Genomic DNA, 21,865 nt, shown 5'->3' with positions numbered 1-21,865 from the left:
ATTGGGTATAGCGTGATGATATATAGCCTATAGCAATCCACAAATAAAGGGCTATCCAACGCAAAAAGAATTTTTCAGTTTGGACCGATAGTTCCTAAGATTAGTATAAAAATATAATGAGAAAGCTTCGAACTGCTAAGCTATCGGGAGTTACACGTGTCATTGTGAGTCAACCATAAAAGATAGACATATGCTGTCGTGGGATATTTTTTACATAATTTTAAGGAGAACATTTCCGTCATACATGATTTCTGCGTAGCTTTAACCATTAAGGTTGCACACGCGACGGAAGCTTAAAAATGGAGTAACTTCTCCCGTTTTCCCAACATTTCCCTTCACTGCTCTGCTCCTATTAATTGTAGCGTGATGAAAAGTATACTATAACCAGCACAGGAGTATGAAAAATAATTGTACCAAGTTTCGTTAAAATCTGTCGAGTAGTTTTTGTTTCTATAACGGTTATACAGACAGACAGACAGACAAAAATTTTACTAATTGCATTTTTGGCATCAGTATCGATCCCTAATCACTCCCTGATAGTTATTTTTGAAATATATTTCATGTACAGAATTGACCTCTCTACAGATTTATTATAAGTATAGAAGATATAGATTTCTACTCAGTATCAACCCGAAGTCTAGAATCTATGCTGATATGGCGATGGGCTCGCTCCCCATCACATCATGAGACGAAATACACGGCAGAAATGGAGTGCACTAGTTGCGCCTCTGCATATCCCTTTGGAGATAAAAGATGTGAGTGTGTGTTGGAGACTAGCCGGCAATTGTACGGACATACACTTATACTATAGAATGATATCCGACATACAACTTGATCACACTACGACGTATGTTTTTTTAATCTGACGACGCGACGTTTGTTAGCCTGAGATTTGACTTAATATACAAATACACCAGATTTTTTGTTGGACGCTTTAGGCGCTCACAACCCTTGTTTGTATCGGCAGATTTTTTTTCTACATACACTAATAGGTAGTGTGCTCACTTTTTTTGCCGGCCATTATAGTACTAGTTCCTTGCTGTTAATATCCAGTAAAGCAGGAATAATTCTGACCACCTACCACCTCTCTGATTTTTTTCATTTTACTACCTACCTCTCTTTGATTTTGATTTCCGTTATCACTGGAGTTCAATTAACTTGCCAGAAAAAAGGGCAGATACCTCAAGCTAAATAAATGGCCAATTTACAAAAAAAATTGGGCCAATTTATGTGTAGTTATACATTTATTTTATCTAAATTTATTATTTTACTGCCTACCCCACTTAAGTTTGTATTATTTGCGAAGTTTTGTTAATGCATTCCAATATTTTTATGTATATTTCTTGATTTTGTTGTCTATATTAAAGAGATTTGTTGTTTTTTTAATAATCTGGTTTAGAATCCTTTTAGACATTTTTCGAAGGCTTTTAAGGATGCGTGAATGAATACTGCTATAGTGGAATTGAAATAGATTTTTAACAGGTTCTTTTAAACATCACCATTTTTACTGCAACAACGTGTCATGAATATTATTAAATGTGTTGTCAATCTATTTTCTTATCCCTCTTCCATTCTTTCGGGTTCCATACCTTAAAAGGGACCCTTATAGGATAAATTTGCTGTCGGTCTGTCTTTCTCCCAAGGTACGCGTAGAAGTATCAAGTTGAAATTTATATCAAATGTATGGGTTATATCAAATTTGTAAGCCAACGCGATTAAAAGTTATTACCGTTCCTGTCGCTTATTTTGCGATTTCACTAGGGAACCAATACTATAAGGTACATCCTATCCTTTAATATGTACTTTAATATAAAAGTTCGTACGGAACCTCGGTGCGCGAGTACAACTCGGACTTGCTCTTTTTTTTATATATTTGCAACATTTTAATTGCACAATTATTGAAATCATGACTGTTTTATTCTAGACTATAATTTCAGTATATTAATATATTCATGTATTCCAATATTAGGTAAATTTCTTTTTCAACATCTCTTCATAAGCTCTTCGTAAACAATGCCTCTCTGGCGCAATGAGTCAGACTCGTCTGTGATGGGCATGCGTGTATGAAACTTTGGGTGAATTAAATGCATAAACTTTTTATTATTTAAGCAGAAAACAATATTTAATAATTATTTAATAGACAGCATAATAGACAAGTCTATTTTAATTCTAAAATCATGTGTGTATTCTTTGTGAATTTATCGTTCGCTTTAACGGTGAAGGAAAACATCGTGAGGAAACCTGCACATCTGAGAAGTTCTCTATAGGAATTTCGAAGGTGTGTGAAGTCTACCAATCCACACTAGGCCAGCGTGGTGGACTAAGGCCTAATCCCTCTCAGTAGTAGAGGAGGCCCGTGCTCAGCAGTGGGCAAGTATATAATACAGGGCTGATATTATTATTATAATAGACAAGATTTTATCACAACGTGTTCCATGGTTTGCGCTCTCTACTAGTTCCGTAGACTTTTTTTTCTAACGAGACGGCAAAGTTACTCTACAGCGCCTGATAGTAAGTAGAATAGCGTCTATATAGTGTCGTTTGACGAGAAATTAAATAACACCGACCTGATAGAAACTTCACACAGACTGATCACGGAACGCGATACACTTGGGCCACTATGACGGTTTTACACCACGTGTACGGTGGTCGCTATCCGGACGGATATATATCCTACGACCAGCAAATTAAACGAATTAAAACTGGTTTTTTATAGTTATTTAATCTATCTGAATAAATATTTTTTATGATGTTTGTAGGCTTGAGGTTTTGCCTCCAAGGTCTGTTGTCTACCCGTATATTCAACCTTTAGAACTACGAACATAAATATAAGCGTGTTTATGTATCTCGGTATATTTTATTATTTGACGACAGACAAATTAATAAAAGTCGCAGGAACACGTTGGATGCAGGCCACTTTCGATAGCTCCGTCTGGAAATATTTAGGGAAGACCTATGTTCAGCAGTGGACATCCTGCGACTGATGATGACAATGATTAAGTTATGGTTTCATAGTTAATTTTTTTATGGATATTTGAACAGCGCCCAATGAGCGTTTTGGAACTAAAATACAGCAGCATGAACGTTGGACGCGTGTAAACTTCGAATAGTAAATCGCGTAACAATGATTATAGTAAACTCCTAATGTATGGGAATCAACGCTGATGATGAGATATGTAAACAAATAATAAATACAAAGGTTACGGAACTCTCTATGCACGAGTTCAATTCCTATTTATTTAAATAGTTTTAATGCCCCAAGCTTATGTAAATAAAGGCATAACGTTTATTGCGATGTCAGTAAAAAAACTATTAAATACTAGTTCGTTACTTTTAAAGTACGTTTAATTATTCGGCAAATATCGTTGACATAAACAACATTATTATTATGATCTTTTGCTAAATTTACGATTAAATTTATTCGCTGAGCATTCCTTAAACAATGATAACTATATATATTTTATTCTAGCTTATGCCTACTGCTCCACCTGCGTGGAATTTTTTTTCCGGGGTCAAAGTAACCTATAGCAGTAGTACTCAGAAGTAATGTGGCTTCTTATTAGTGAAAAAAATCAATATAGCTTTAGTAGCTCCTGAGATTAGCGCATTCAAACAAACAAACTCTTCAATTTTATATAATAGTATAGATTTAATCTTGGCAAAAGGCGAGCAAAGCTCGAATATACAAAGCTTAGTTCTGAGAGGAATTCGAGTATAAAATATATGCGGTGTTCACTCGACCATGTACCTGGAAGTTACCATGCATCTTTATTCTGTTCGCAGATTGTGACCATATTACACGACATTATCATTTCAGAGTATGAAAACCAATAGGGTAGTTGACGACAATTTTTTTTAATACCTTTATCAAAAATGTATTTCATGCAAAATCTATCGGAAAAAGATATTTCAAAATCCACGCAATAATAAATTATATAGCTTTGAAATTTGGTGGGAAGGGAAGCCGTCAAAATACAGTAATAGGGAAATGTGACGTCACCCAGTACCACCGGCCATAACGCTGCGTGAGTGAGAAAAGGACAGCGCGACATCCCCACCACCCCCTCACTTTTGCTCACAACAATACTTCAAATTTGAGTTACTGGTTTAACTTTCATCCAATTTGAATGCTGATTTTACAGAAGTATTTCTTTTTCATAATATTTCTTTGTTATATATAAAATAACAACCTAAATCAAACACTGGAAACTACCCTATAAACGATACTTATTATGCAGCAGAATATACAACCTGCGACCGGCATGCAATATAAGCCTCGCAGAACTTTTGCTAGTCTAAGTACAAAAATCTCACTAAACTAAATAAACTCTTCTCAAGGTTGTTTGAGTTTTATAAGTACCAATTATACAAGAAAAAATAATTCAGTTAATTATGAATGTTTTATTTAAATAAATACAACTTTAAATTTTAATTATTGTTAGAGGCTTAAGTAGTAATAAATTTCCGGGGCTACATATTATGGGCAATAAACACGTCTTATTTGTGACTAATTGATTGAGTGTATCGATATATATGTACTACGTACTAGATTTGGCGTTCCGAACATTCACTGTGTTCAATTGAATTGTACTGCAAACCATTCAAAATGACTTTAGTGTGGTCAATATTGACAGCTTGTGGTTGTGTGCGGATCGTCGCTCATGATATAAGAACTTGAGTCTAAGTGTAAACCTGGATTTGAATAAAAAATATTAGTCAAATAAGTAAAATTATTTGTTATTCAACTGAATAAACAAGTTATAACAGTGACGTTACAGTTGCCATTTTAATTCAGATTTTGAACAAATAGTTTATATAGACGTTCGTGTCTATAGAATATACGACAATGGTTGAGTGTGGCTGTGCCAGCGGTTAGCCTCTTTTAGTACTGATACACCACTTTTAAATTGTTATTAACTGTATGCTAATTAACAAATTTAAAAGTTAATGAGACAACTCACTAATTAGATCATTCATAGATCAAAATATATAGTTATAAATTCCTCGCACAAGAAGGACGAATCGAGGCGCCACGTTATTCATAATATGTTTACTAACGACTTTTTTAATCATCGATCCTAATATTAATCTACGATCCGATCTCGATAATACACCAATCCAAATAAGTCATTTATAAACTGTAAAAACTCTTTGCTTTAAGGTCATATTTTGCGGTGGGTTGAAAAAAAAATATGAAATAAGCGCCGCGGTAAGCGAGACGGTAGAGTCGAACGTAAAATGTCTTGACGTATTCCTTACTTTACTTATTTATTTTTATAGACAATAGTTTATGGCAATTTGAACAAAATCACCAAAATGTATACATACACAGTTTGATGGAGAAATAGACGCTCTTACAAATTACCTAACATGCAATTGAGTTCAATATAGTTATACTATATTATCTTGAGTGGTATTTTAATACATACAATCACGCCGTTTTATATCTCCGAAGGGGTAGGCAGAGGCGCAAGTTTTTTTTATTGCCTTAATAGGCTAACGATGGTCCGCGTGATGGAAAGCAGCATCCGCCACCCATGCACTTTGCAATGCAAGAGACACAGCAAGCAGTTGAGGGGCAACTGGTACTTTTCCGACGTGTGTATTCCGTTCCAAGATATGATAGAGGACGAGTATATACCGCGTCCAAATAGCATACTTCTGGCTGATAATCAGTAGAAAAACCCAATATCACTTTGCCCGACCTGGTGATCGAACCCGAGACCTCAGCGCTGCAGTCGTACGTAATACAACTACGCCACCGAGGCTGTGCAATATTAAAATCTAGGTATTTTAACATTAATTACATATACGTAATTTTAGCCATTGACAATGAATAGTTTTATATATTTAAACAATAATTATACTAGAACAAAGAACACGACGAGATGCTTTCAGCATTAAAAAATATTTGTGATAGTAATTTGTCAATAATAAAGGATTCTACTGGTATTTCTTAAAAGCCGTCCCTGCTGTAAACACTGAGATACCTGCAAATGGGATACTTGAATCTCCTGTCTAAGCGACTGTAGGGGCCCGAGGCCGACTTGGAAGGGAGTATTTGTGGGAAGGAGGTGTGATGGAAGGGTAGGAACTTTCTTTAGGATGGGCGAAGGGATAAAGAAAGGGAAACGTTCGCAAGTAATAGGCCAGAATGTGAATAACCAACCAAGGTGTACACGCTTTACAATGTGCCTAGGAACGCGACTCCACTCTCATTTCATAGAAATTATTTTGTTAGATATTGTCAAAGTCAGTCTTTCACCGTCATCGGGTTAAAAGTATTATTAACAAGTCCTTAGTTATTTGTAGACTTATACATATTTTACTTTAATTATTCACTACTACAACGCGATTAAAAATTATAATGCATTTTTGTAATTCATTCAGTGCACTTCATTTTATTGTGCACTTCATTTTATTGTTTGTAAATAAAATTGGTTAAGACTGAGTAACAATGTTTAAAATGCTACTCATCCGAGTTCGGCCGCCTGATGGATGGATTTTGGCAAAGAGTTTTGTAATGACTGCATATATGCTATAAGGTTGGAATTCGCGCGTGGATTAAGTTGAAGATTTCGGCATCTTCAAGGCTATGCGTCTTTTGGTCAGCTTCGTCTACTCTATCGCAAGAACTATGTACCGATTTTATATGTTGCAGTTCTATACTGTACATTTGCCAACAGCTTAAAAAGAGACAACTCGATGGTGGTATATATCAAAGTCTTACCATAATATGAACGTAAAATAACATCTCCGCTGTTGCTTTTCGTATCGAAGGTATCCGGAAGTTAAATCGACCCCCCTATCTAATCCCTATTTCTTTCTTCTAAGGCCGGCAGAGCACCTATCCTTAATACTGTTTAGTAACTTAATACTAGAAAATCAACATGCTTGCTTAATAAACTAAGCAAAAATATCAGGCGAGCGCCATAGTTGACTCATAATTCAATTGTGAAATAGGAAACGAGTTAATAAATTTAACAAATTGTTTCAGTGGCATAGTTTTGTTACGATATGACCGCGCTGAGTTCCCGACTTCGAACCACGGGTCGGGTAAATTGATATTGGATTTACGTTTCAGAATCAGACCAGAAAGCGGCAGATATACGATAAGGTCCTATCACGTTATGGGACGGAATACGCAACGAAAAATCGGTACACGAATTCCGTCTACCTCTTCGAGGATAAAAGCGTGAACATAGTGCGAATAGTTGCGCATCATATAATTTGTCTCGGACGGAGATTGAACCCACGACCTCGCTTCACGCGACTCAACTTCTACGCTGCGAGCGTTGACGCAACTGTTCAAAAGGAGTTTGGACTTTTTGACCGGTCAATTAACCGTCGATTGTCGTAATTCGAAATCATTAAAGCGTTTTGACATGGGAAAAATATACCGCATCCTCTTTCTCCCTTTTTTGTGAAGAATCTAGTGATTATTGTAAAAAAGAATTTCTGTAGAATAAAATATTTTATTCGTATTAGAGCCAGATGAAAATTTTATATATAAAAAATAAGGTAAATGAATTTTATTAATTAAATATTACACTTAGCATATTATTATTATTATATTAGATTTTTTTATTACACTCTAAGAAAAAAAACCTAAATTTAATTAAATTATTATCTTGTTATCTACGTATCATATGATTATAAAAATATCTATATAGAAGAAAATGTATATTATTACATAAAAATAATAATAATATATTTTTATGATAACCCGAAAAAATCCGCCACAGGATAAAACTTGCCTAAAAATAAAAAAAAATATTTTTAAAAATTAATCCAAAATTCTTAATTTAAAATAATCGTCCAAAAATAGTATTCCGAATTCAAAAATGCAACTTACCGAATTCGAATAAATCACAAAACAAACACAATACACACTGGCGACTGTCGTGTGCCGCACACGGACTCTTCGCGACGACTGCTGATCGAGCAGTTGCACAACGAACGTGCCAGCACCATCGTCACACACTTGACGTAACATTGTTTGGCATTCAATGAAAGTGTTAAAGAGGCATATTAATTATGCAGCATTATTATATGGATCCTAATGTCACCGTGGCTGAAATGCTGGTGGAAAGTGCTGGATAAATGGACCCGACTGGATAGAGATATGCTGTACCGGATAGCACACATTGGTTGATTACCACAGTGATTGTGTCGATGAGTCGTATTCCGAGGTCAAGCGATGAACATCCAACAAGACAGGCATTATTCCGTAGACCGTCAAAGGACTAAGCGTCTCTTGTCGTCTCTCGACTTATCAGCATTATATTGGATAGCATTAAGTAAACTATTGGGTGTTAATGTTTTACAGTGCGTAAAAATATTTCTGTACGAATAGACGAGGGCTTGTCGTCATGACATTATAGTCGAATGCGGTAAGTTCTTTTGAGACAATCTAAATCTTAACGAGTTGACTGGTTAGAGTAGACTTTATTGTTAGTAAGATAAAACCATTGGAGCTCCTCTAATGCTATCATTAAATCAACAATTTTAATTGAAACTATACTTTTCTTAATTTAAAGATAAAAATTTTCGCTATTTGCCTCGCTATTGCTTCCCCAGATGTATTCGAAATCAGTCCGATGATTGTAACAATTTAAGAGGAATATTTTGTTTCCGGGATTAATATTATTATTAGATAGATTATTTTAAAATTATTATTGCGCTATGGACAGCGCAGTTGCCAACGCTGAATGCGATCTTCCCTACATACAACCTCCTGCCACTCCGCAACTCTCGCGACCCGTAGCCCCATCTTCGCTCGCCAAGAAGCCAGTGTTGACCGTGACCCAATTAAGTATGCGAATAATTTATGTGCTATTTTTAGATTGGCATGTTGATATATTTGACCTGTTTTTAACAATGGCTCAGTGAACTTAAATCTGTCATTCAAACCGCGATGACGAGATGGCTCGGTGTTTCATTTTAAGTGGTGCGCAAAGACTTTTTGAAGGTGAATCATTTTCAAAGACAAGAAATTGACTTCCGCGTACCCAAGCGTGGAACAATTTTAGCAGCCAAAGGTTGTTGGAGTTTGGGCAGTTCAGCACATACTCGCATGTAACTGGTCAAGGAGGTCATGCCGTGATAAGCCAGATCCTCGTGCTAGCACCGATGACGTAGCTAAACAAAGCTGTGTAAGCAAATATTACGTGTAACTATTTTTCAAGGTATCCGTATTCCTATCAATGCGTGCAAGCTGTATTTTATACCAATGTTCAGCTTCAGGTACGAATTTGCCAATGATTATTGTCAATAATTAACACTGCTGTTTCGTGAACTGACGATGCCTTATTTACGCAGGTGGGATTGTACAATAGTAGGAATGAACATTATTGGGCAGTCAGCAATCCACATATTGTCAAAGACCGTGCGATTCAGTGTATTGAAAGAAAGAAAAAGATTTATTGGCTAATGGTTTGGTGGTTAACATTATAACATTATTACAATAAATGTAATTACTTATGGGGTAGGGGAAAAACTATAAATTAAAAAATACAATTTTATAGTTGCATGAGTACGTACGTAAGTATGTCCCATGATGGTGTTTCCCACCACAAAAGTAACTCGCACGATTTGACATCAGCCCATACATTGGTGGGGGCCTGGATTATTAGTAATATAATCGCCCGTACTTTATTGAGGGACGATAGACTGGCGGTAGTTATTCGGATACGATTCGTAGTGGTACAATATTTCCTGGACATACCCTTAGCACTATTAAAATAATTTTTCTTCAACATGACGATCAGCCTTATTGATGAAGTGCGGTACGTGATCATTTAAATATAAGTGAATATGGTCATAGATGGATCGAACGCGGGGTCTAAATATCGTGGCCTATGGTCACCGTACATTGCTCCGTTAGACTTTTGTTTGTGGGGAGAAATTAAGAGACGTATTTACTTTGAAGAAGCGCAATGATATAAGGACCTCCGCAGAAACACAATTTACTGGAATTCATGATGTAGGACACAAATTAATTTAAGAAAACATGCTCACCTTATGTTAGTCGTAGACGCCATTTTGAATAATTATTGAAATACCAGGGATTACTAATAATTATTTTTTGATTAATAAATATTTTTTTATTAAGCGGCGATAGCCTAGTTGGGTGTGGAACGGACTGCCGAGACGAATGTCCGCAGGTTCAAATCCCAAGGGCACACACCTCTGACTTTTCTAAAAAATCATGTGTGTATTCTTTGTGAATTTATCGTTCGCTTTAACGGTGAAGAAAAACATCGTGAGAAACCTGCACATCTGAGAAGTTCTCTATAAGAATATCGAAGGTGTGTGAAGTCTATTAATCCGCACTAGGCCAGCGTGGTGGACTAAGGCCTAATCCCTCTCAGTAGTAGAGGAGGCCCGTGCCCAACAGTGGGCAAGTATATAATACAGGGCTGATATTATTATTATTATTATTTTGATTCAGGCACGGTAATGTGACTCTACTGCATTTGTTGATAATGGCCGAAAGGCGTGGAGTCCGGTACGTTCTGTTTATTAAATATATTATTATGTACTCATTATAATAGTACCTGCCACGGTGGCGTAGTTGTATTGCACGTCCGGTACAATAGCGCTCTGAGGTCCTGGGTTCGAATCCCGGGTCGGGCAAAGTGATATTTGGGTTTTTCTGCTCAGTATCAGCCCGGAGTCTGGAATTTGTGCCCGATATGGCATAGGCTCGCCCCCTATCACATCATGGGACGGAACATACTTGGCGAAAAGTGGGTGCCCTAGTTGCGCCTCTGCATACCCCTTCGGGGATAAAATGCGTGATGTTATGTATGTATGTATAATAGTACCTAAGTTTAATTGTCGTAGGTTAACACCTTCCCCGAGTAAACGCCCTTGAGCATTCCTTTCATACATTTACGGCGCATGAATTACGGCAGGAATATGCAGAATTGTGCGAATAATTAATTTAAAAAAATAATTTTATGTATTTTTGAAAATTTGAAATTATCAAAATACTTATCATATTGTCGATTAATTGATAGTTTAGGTTGCTTTGAAACTACCAAAGTTAAAGTAACATTGTACAGATAAGATATTTAATAATTTTTTTATAAATTTCGAGTAGACAGCTTGTAAAAATACGGTTAGCAAGTCGTTTTGCTGGGGACAGCACCTTAATAGTTTATTTTATTTTTGAATACACCATTATAAAGACGAACAGTGGTTTATGATTTTAAAATGTTATAATAGTATTTTAGTTTTATTTACTATGTAGATAATAAACATGAGAGGTGTTCGTACGCGCATTGCAAGGAAGTAGATAAGGATCAGTTTGTGCGTCGCGTCGGAAAATTAACACGCTCACTTTGGCTTGTATGCAACGTTGTATGATTATTATCAATGACCACGCGTTCTGTAAACATTGTTAAAAATTGTTTGTAATATTTTGAAGTGGAAATAACTTACTAATTATGCGTACCTTGAAATACATGCCATTTTGATTAGTCATTATATTCACTGGTGGTGGGTCTCTTATGTGAGAATCCGCCTGGGTAGGTATCATCGCAATGTCTATTTCTGCCCCCAAGCAGCAGTGTGTAGTCACTGTTGTGTGCAGGATAGAAGGACATTGCAGCCAATGTAACTACTGAACATAATAAAACTTAACATCTCATGTCTCAGGATGGCGAGTGCAGTAGAATACCAAGTAATACTTTGTAGTTGAAAGTGTTGGATGGAGTTTCTGCTGTTTATGGGCGGTCGTATCGCTTACCTTCAAGCGAATGGCAAACTCTTCTAGTCAGTCAAAACAATATCAAAAAACTTTTGAATGTAATATAGAAATGTGCATAGAAAGAAAAATGTAAGAGAAGTTCCTTAACTAACTGTCATTAGTGTAGTATTTGTCCCACATAAATCGACAGCGTCTGCGCAGAGCCTTATTCCGGAAAAGCACTTTCGTCACGATGAAGCCACGATCAAAAGCTAAATTAGGATATAAATATTCAAAAAATATCTTATCATATATCTTTCTGTATATGGAGGCAAAATAAATTGCTTGAGTACTTACTTACTACAAGTTTTATCTATTTATAGTCTATTGTATATAATATTAGAAAAAAATACATTATTGTCATCTCACAATGGTAATATGCAAAATTAATTGTATTCAAATATTAAACTTTAACAAAAAATAATCAATAACATCTTAATATAATACGGACTTGTTCATTTGCACCCGCATTAGCATATTATTATCATTATAATAATATTAGGATAAAAATATTTTTGTGAGGGTATTTGTGAATAAAAACACTGTCCCCGTTATTCATAGACATTTTTTATCTAAGGACGGAGTAATGCTGTGATAACAAGGCTGTTTCTGAGTGCCGTTGGGCACATAGGGCCGTTGTGATTGGCTAATATTGAGATACAACAATATTAGCCAATCACAGCGGCCCTATGTCTACGCACTGCGAAGGCTGCCATGCCGTCAGCACTGAAAAAACAGATTTGTTATCACAGCAATGTTCCGTCCTTAGATAAAAAATGTCTATGAATAGGGGGGTGAACGTTTGACAGATAGTTAGTACGCTCATCCCATAATAGCTGATGTCTCCATCCTCTCTCAGTGACCGTCCTGAGACGAGGTTCGTGACCCGTTAGTGGGTTGCCCTCAGCATGATCATTTAATTTTCAAGGGTTGCGAGCGCCTAAAGTGTTCATCCAAATGTCCGGTGTGGTTGTCTAAGCCAACCCTTAAGGCTAACAAATGTATGTCAAAAAAAACAGACCGAGGCAGTCGGTCACCGACAGGCGTACTGCACAGTTGGTTAATGAAATTTTTGTGAAATATTTCTGAAAATTTTAATGGAAATATTTGTGTAGTCAATGATATTTCTTTTTATTTTATTCAATATCGCTTCAAATTCTAACAATAATATCAATACTTAAATTCTATAGTTCAGGTCTAAAGAAGCATGCGTCTGCGGCATTAAGTATCTAACCACCACTGTCTTCCTATGGCTAAGTATACTCGCAGCAGTGTGCACGCGGGAGCGGTTTTGACGGACATAATGACCTGTATAATTAAATTGACTTATGGAGAACGAAACTAGATGGGAGCTTAGAATGTCTGTTAGATGCAATGGCTACAATACTCTAAAGTAAGTATAAACCGTCACAGATTTTCGTTTATAAGAAGCCTACCAACAGATTTCCTCAAACTATTACAATTTGACATATTGTCAGCATTGTTTTAACTTAAAAATTAACAAGGTCTCTCTTAACATAATTTATAAAGGCTGTTAATCGGACATTTATGTTTTTTTTTTAATTTAACTACATTACAAAACAAACCAATTTTTAAGAATTACATTTAAAACCTCACGTTTAACTTAATGTTTATTATGTTTTCATTATCTCTATTACAGGCTTACGGTTTTTGCCTTACAGGAGTATGGCGAAGGATCTTCGTAGAGTCGGGCTGGGTAAATAAAAAAAAAGTATAATAGTCATGTAGGCATATAAAAAGCTCTCATGACAAGTCAATACCAAGATAATAGTAATTAAAATTTTCAATGAAATTCTCAAAGTAGATTATTGAAAGAACCAGCACGATCTTGCAAGTGCAGCAGGGACAGAATTATTACTAAGGAACGATAAGTGGAACTAGTATACTAAAAGGAGAAGGAATTCGTAATATGTAAGGAAAGGGAAGGAACGAGACAACGTTCTCGTCGGCAAGAGTAATAAAGTTAGTAGCCTAGCTAAGCTGCCAGCCTGTCAGCTTTTCACTGGCTACCTAAACTATGACGATCCAAAAAAAGGCAACTAACTCGTAGTTAAATTTTTCGTTATCAATTATGTTTTCTTTATATATATAAAAAAATGGTTTTTATTTTTTTTATTTTTAAATAGGACAATCAATAAGACGGTATACCTTATATGACAAAGTTATATTAATACACGAATCAATATCTACTTACTGCAGTGCTTACTTATAGGCTGCCACCACTTGCAATATACATACATACATACATAACATCACGCATTTTATCCCCGAAGGGGTATGCAGAGGCGCAACTAGGGCACCCACTTTTCGCCAAGTATGTTCCGTACCATGATGTGATAGGGGGCGAGCCTATCGCCATATCGGGCACAAATTCCAGACTCCGGGCTGATACTGAGCAGAAAAACCCAAATATCACTTTGCCCAACCCGGGATTCGAACCCAGGACCTCAGAGCGCTATTGTACCGGACATGCAATACAACTACGCCACCGAGGCAGTCACTCACATAGTCACTTGCAATATATATTACATAAATTACTTCATATTATGCTGATACCACCGAAATTTAACGAGGGCGGAGCAATGCAGTAATTTGTTATTCAATTCGAAGTTATGTTAGTATGTCTATGGATTATTGAGACGATTACAATAAGCCTGTTTATTCCACATGTCATATTATCGTCTTTTTATATCTTAACTCGGCAAAGTAACTAACACCTAAAGTCCAAGGGAATATTTACTATCAAAAAAATCTCTGAGACGAAACTCCATCCTCGCTGTTATTTTCAATATAAATAATCTTTATGTTTACTATCTTTATAGTTATATCATCATTTTTAAATCTGGAATATACCTCATTCGATTACAGATATGTGATGCGCGAACAAATTACGTAGATCAGACAGACTCTACTTTTATCTAGTTACCATCTATTCTAGTAGTCTATTAAGTTTGATATTTATGAACGTTGGCCTCACGTGCAATTTTAATTATAATAACTCCTTCAAGCTACAATTAATCATACATTTGCGTCATCACTACACCAGACACCTAATAAAATTTTATGTTTGTTAATTATATAACTGCACATTTCTTCGCCAAGTAACTTTATACACTACTGTTTGTATGTAATATGTCAGTATAGTATATAGTTTTTGCTGGCTTTTTTTATTTATGAAATATTTTTTTTTTTATGATCAATAAAACTAAAGATACCAGACAAATCAAACATTAATTGTGTAAGTCATGACATGTTACTGAAAATATAATTGCCAACGTTTCTATAAATATTGGAATATTTGTAATAAAATAAACTAAGATACTCACTCCTGTAGGAAACGATAAAATTTATTAATCTCGCTTTTTTTATTACATGGCGCGTGTGTCGTATTGATAGCGCGTGATTTAAGAAATTTTGTAGCAGAAAAGCTTTTAACACGCGCGATGCCGCGAGCAACACCTACTTTGAATTGTAGATATTTGAGTTGCCCGGGATCGGAAGTTATAGACGATATAACGCTAGGCTAGTCGTTAATCACATCATAGGATGGATATGGTGACGAAACAGTGTAGTAGTTGCTGCTCTGCCTAACCTTTCGACGATAAAACGTGATCTTATCATATTACAATCAAGCATCTCTATTCTCTAGTACAAAACTTACACCAAAGGCTTGCGTAAGAAATTGCTAAAGGTAATTGTTCAAAAATTTCATACCATCTCCACGCTTATTTGTTTTGGGCATTACGAAACTGCTTGCGATAATTACGACGCCATCTGATGTGCTCAAGCATGCGTGCAGTTGTAATTATTATAGTAATTGCACGCTGTCGAATTAACTGATCTTTACCCATAGCATAATTACGAATTGTGCCTAGTCATCTTATATTAATTTTAATCCTTCTACTGGCTATGGGCAGGGTAGGACGACTCAATTAGGAAGAGAGAAATTCTGATCAAATGATATTCCATGAATGCCATTTTAGTTCTTAGTTAATAAAAGCTATTTATTATTTAAAATAATAATCAATTTTCAAATATTATAATTCATTTTTTGAACGGGACGAGAACAAAAATTGTGCGATAAGACCGCCATTTGTACTTTTTTCTCTTTTCTTCTTACATTATTTTTATCCATGGTGTACAATAAAGTGTAAATAAATAAATAAATAAACAATACTTCCATCTTTTTGACCTTTGCACTTACTTTTATTTCAATGCCATTGTATGTGCAAATATATATTAGAAATGAAACTTGAGTACTTGCTTACTATATTGCTTTTTTTATATATTCCTTAGACACTTCCTTAGATTATACACCTAGATTCCTTTATATTTGGGACGTGCCGGTCGCCGGAAGGCCTAACAGTTTTTTTTTATTTATAGACAAAAACATAGACGGATATACCAAACACCAATTATCCTACATTAAGGATAACTGTTTTCTGGTACAAGATATTGTGATTTATAATATGTTATTTTAGTTATTGCAATATATATTAGAGCTCTCCTGTGTCAGTCCATCTCCCTGATTTAAGATCTGCCCGCAAGCAAATGGCCTTGAATATTCGTTCCATACAATTTTGGCATACGAGTTACGGCAGGAACATGCAAAGATTTACAAATAATCTTTAAAAATCAATTTAGGATTTTTTTAATATTTAAAATGAAAATACCAATAATAATTTTAAGAGCAATATGTATGCAATATGTTGTTGTGTAATTAGTTTGGAAATTTACTTTATTATGATTAAGAGTTAATTAATAAATGCAAATGATTTATACCAAAATATTATAAAATTTTCTATTAGGAAACTTACTGACATGCCATAGAATTCTCATCAGAATTTCGAAGGTATATGAAGTTTGCCAATCCGCACTAGGCCAGCGTGGTAGACTTTTCCTTTCTTTTTTTTTTTATTGCTTTGGATTGACGAGACGAGCTTGCCGTTCGCCTGATGTTAAGCGATGCGACCGCCCATAAACAGTAGAAACACCCTCCAACACCTTGAATTACAAAGTATTGTTTGGTATTCCACTGCGCTCGCCATCCTAAGACATGAGATGTTAAGTCTTATTATGTCCAATAGTTACACTAGCTACAATGTCCTTCAAACCGTAACACAACAGTGACTAAACACTGCTGCTTAACGGCAAAAATAGACATTTTGGTGGTACATACCCAGGCGGACTCTCACATATGAGAGACTTACCACCAGATTAAGGTCCTAAGACTAATCCCTTTAAGTAGTAGAGAAGCTTGTGGTCAGCAATAGGCAGTATTAATTTTATACTTAGTATTTAAAGGCAGGTGTTATTGTTGTTATTAATGTTACAATTTGTAAACAGCCATGGCGTTCACCATAAGGAGCACATCTTGTCATTGTATTTAAAACAATCATTTTCCAGGGTCTGCGTCATTCATTATAGCGTCAAAACTGTGTTAAAACATAGCCTTTTTTATTAACAATAAGTCCTAAACATATTTCGTGCGTCATAGGTTTTTACAAATAAGGTTAACTTGAAACAAAATCTTTAAATAATATTCTACATTCAGAAAAAATAGAATTGTGACGACAGGAATTATATTATTAGTATCAGTTTGAAAGAAAGAAACAAAATAAGTTTTGAAGGTAATGGAAGGGTGGGGTAAGGAAACAAAGTTCCCAGGATGGAGGAGGAGGAAAAAGATGGGAAAATGTTTGCAGGTCCGTATAGACCTCAATGTGATACTACCAAGCAGTGTACCCACACAGTTCAATGTGTACGTATGTGAAACGCGAGGTTTGAGGACGAGCGCAAAAGAATTGCCTCGAGGTCGAGGGTAGGAGATGTAACAAATGGTTGAGAATAATCATGGCATATGAATTTCGTGATTGTATCTTAATGACAGTATTATTTTAACGGCTATATGGTACCAAACTTCCATTTTTCTAGATACCCTACCTCAGAGTACCCCAGTAGTAAATGCAATAGAATAAAGACCTAACCTGACCATTAGGGGTAACTCAGTTAGCAATAATTCGTATTTCTAATCCCGGCACAGGTAATATAAAAGGCTTTTACATAATAACAGTGGTCCCCAATGTAAAGAAATATCGACTCAGTCGTCTGTACCTCTACCTTCTAGAGATAAAGATATGACCATAATATCTATAATACATAAATGAATCGCTGAATGTCTTGCTAAGCGAAAATCACGAGAGCGGCTGAACCGATTTCGCTAATTCTTTTTTTATAATATTCCTTGAACTACGAGGATGGTTCTTACGGAGAGAAAAAATTAAAAATTGCCTAAAAAAGTCTAAAAACAACACTTTTCTATGTTCCCATACAAAAGATTCGTAATAATACTTACGAGTCGATTTGAACTTTAATACCATAATATAAAGTTTAAGTGTTAGTGGATGGGTTTCGGGAAGGCAAAACAATTGAGTGACGTTAGTATCGTATGAATATTAATGTCAATATTTGTCAATATCTATACGACGGAAAAATGTTACGTGTTATATAATTTTTATTTTTTGACATAATGTAATTGTTGACTTATCAAATTTTTATCTTACTAGCTGACCCGGTATCCTGGTCATAAAAAATTAAAGAATCGATTGTTAGGCGGTACGAAGTTCGCTGGGTCAGCTAGTTATTTATAAAAATCTATCACACCTATCAATATTGCCTTTTTGGCAATCTCATAATTGATGTCGAACTCGGAACCGTTGTTCGATGTATTCTAGAAACATGTCTGAATAATTGCGGCGCGTTTACAAGAATCGAATCCAGTTCAACTTGACCCGCTGAATACCGGTTGTTGCATGGGACCTCACAGTGGCCATAAATATTGCAATTTTAATATTGCAAATTTTAAGAAACCGCCTCTTAGGTGTAGTGGCAGGCTGTGCTTGTGAAACCGGTTAGGCCTTCAATTCGATTCCTATGTCGACCTTTTAAAAAAATTATAATGCTTAGTTTTATAAAGCTTGTTGTTCAGTTTTTGAAACATCTACTGTTGAGTTTAAGAACGTATGTCCTTATTAATTGTGACATGGATATTTACCGACGCACATAATATTACGCTTACAGATCAAATAAAAGAAAAACTTATTCTCTCAGATATAGAAGCGCAGGTTATATAACTTCTAAATCATTCAGACAACACTCAGTACTTAGTGGAGAGCTTAGGGCCTCTGCAGAAGGCACCATTAATTGTGCTACTTCGCTGTATTTGAAACATGTAGACGCTTATATGACACGTAGGCTTAAACCTTTATAATTTTGCGTAAATGCTCTAAAATATAGAAACAACTGACGTTTTAATATCAGTTATTATCCACCAAGTAAAACAGTCACCTGAAGGTAAGCCTGTAGTAATAGAAGCGATATCTCCCTGAACTTTTAATTACAGATAATAGATGGTACTGAACCACGCTCATTACGTAGTCATCAGATATCTTCATTATATTTAGTAATTATATTAATATGCAATATGCGGAAGTTAAAATAAGAGCTATTACTGAGTGTCTTAGTACTTCTCAAGCTTCAGGGCTTTCTCGAGTTTCATTAGATTTGTTTTAAGTGTGTGACGGTTATATAATAATAATATCAGCCCTGTATTATATACTGTCCCACTGTTGGGCACGCGCCTCCTCCACTACTGAGAAGGATTAGGCCTTAGTCCACCATGTAGGCCTAATGCGGATTGGTAACACTCACACTCAAAATTCCTATAGAGAACTTCTCAAGTATGCAGGTTTCCTCGCAATGTTTTCCTTCACCGTTAAAGCAAGTGATAATTCACAAATACACGCATAAATTTAGAAAAGTCAGAGATGCGTATCCTTAGGATTTGAACCTACGGACATTCGTCTCGGCAGTGCGTACCACACCTAACTAGGCTTTCGCCGCTCTTTAGTAGCGTATACTGAATTCATATTTTGATTAGTAATAATTTGTTAGGACATGCTGTAGATAGTTCTGCCTGGAGCACAAATGAAGAGTCGCAGAGTTATACGATTTTACGGAAAACTGACTTTGCAAAACAGTGTTGTGAAGTTGAGATCGACGCAAATAAAAAACATCCTTACTCAATCACGACGTCTTTTTTGGAAGTCGGCAATACACTCAAAATCCTTACAACGTGGGTGTTCTCGAGCGATGGTAATCAGTTACCATCATGTTACCCACTTGCAATAAACATGCTGTATAAAGTAATATTTATGCTGTAACACCAATAAAAAAAAGTTTATGAATATAATAAGTAAATCGGAATATAGTTTGTGTCCTTTGACCCGAACCGTAATTATTAATTATAAACAACGCAAGTTTTTATAATCGCTGATTAATATTAACACGAATACATGAAACTTCAATTATATTTTTTGTTATTCCTGTAACATGTACCTACTTGATATTATTATTGTGTCCCAGAAATCATAGTTAAAATGTGGAACACTGACTTCTATAATACAACCTAGGTTAGGAGCCCGCGGCCGTAAACCTTTTTTAAATATTAAGTTAACTAAGGTTAAGAGGCCCTGTTCTGTTCGGGCCTAATCCGTCTTTTTGGTATTACGAGCGTTCTAATCGAAGGACAGCTTTATTTTATTTTATTCAAGAGGTACAGAAGACAGTTAGACATTAAATTGGTAAAGTGTAAAATTACACATGTACTGCATTAATAAATACATGTAACCAACATGATTTGATAGCTGTATAGGTAAATAGGGAGTTTTGAGTCTCTTACCTATATGGCTGTCGAAGCTGTCCTTCGAATAGAACGCCCGTATTTGCAAAAGACGGATTCACCCTATAGACGGCATGCCTATGCCGCCCCTGTGGACTGTCATTGTTATATAAGATTCCGAGTAAATTCATTTATTATTATTAATTTAAAGGTGTACCTGGTTAAACCGGTTAAGATGTACGAGTAGGTCACGGTTCACGCCTTTTGGTATTGCGGTTGGTTGTTGGTGGTTGTATATTGCATCCTCGCTTATATCGATCACCGCACAAGGTGTAAAATCCCGCCATAGTGACACAAGTAAGTGTGTCGCGTTTCATGGTTTCCACAGGTTTCGACCACGGCATAATTATGCGGGCTGGCGAGAGACAGTCATATCTAGTCAGTCAGCACTTCTGAACCGTATTCCACCTACCAATAGTAGCAATAGAGTAACTGCCGTGCAGATAAAAAAAAGGATAAGTATACCGAACCTGCTAGGCGGCACATTCCATAGAAAACGTTGCGTTGAGGTAAATATTGTCCATTATGCTGGACGGCTTAATAAGGTTTTAAATAGGAAACCGGTGACGTTTTTGACAGCTATTTAAACAATTCTTAAACACCTCTTATAGTTAAAACAAGTTTATAAGTAAGACTGTATAACACAGATTATTTTTATAGAAAAGGTTGGCAACGAGTAAATAGGTCACTTAATGGTTAGCAATGATCGTCACGTGTATCCATAGTTACTGGTCTTATTCATAAATCATTATTATTTATAAATTATAGTAAACTTTATCCTACAGTATTACAAAGTAAAGAAAATAATCAATTCTTTTGAAATAATTTCAATGTTATCTGAGGATCTCGACACATTCATTATCTATAGTTTATTTTAATTAACGGAAAATTTAATCGATGCTGAACATAATATGCCATTTATGAGACAGACTTAGATCGGTAACACGGCTTTGTCCTTATCAAAAGCATGGTATGAAAATGTTTTTTCTAGATTGACGTAACGAAATGGTACAGTTTTCCACAATTATGAGAGGAGACAAAAAGGTAATTTATGAGGCGTCTGTGCGAAATGCAGGCCCAAGGCACACAACGTATACTTAGTTTCAAAGCGTTTTCCTAAGTAAAACGGCTTATCAGGCATATTTTTAAAAGCTATGAATTCGAAATTTACAATAAAAATACACAATATTTTTTCAATACGTTATCTTTGCTTTGTTTATAATGTGGTATTTTTTTATTTATCAATACTATTAACAAGTTAATAATGAATATATAGGTAATTAAAATTTTATAAAATATCAAAAATTTATTTTACGTCGAAGTTACTCTACATCTTTGTATATTCCCGC

General features: G+C 35.5%; 1 protein-coding gene across 1 annotated transcript in view; it reads right to left on the bottom strand.

Annotated features, from left to right (window-relative positions):
* Window positions 1–7,972, bottom strand: part of LOC115456188 (fatty acyl-CoA reductase wat) — a 50,029-nt gene extending 42,057 nt beyond the window's left edge. Inside the window, exon 1 of the mRNA XM_030185138.2 lies at window positions 7,856–7,972. The gene's annotated coding sequence lies outside the window, so the exon portion shown is untranslated. The remainder of the gene's footprint in view (window positions 1–7,855) is intronic.
* Between the last annotated feature and the right edge of the window lie 13,893 nt (window positions 7,973–21,865).

This window comes from Manduca sexta, chromosome 28 (genome assembly GCF_014839805.1).
Source record: "Manduca sexta isolate Smith_Timp_Sample1 chromosome 28, JHU_Msex_v1.0, whole genome shotgun sequence".
Lineage (NCBI taxonomy): Eukaryota > Metazoa > Arthropoda > Insecta > Lepidoptera > Sphingidae > Manduca > Manduca sexta.
This window is presented reverse-complemented; position numbering and strand designations above follow the sequence as displayed.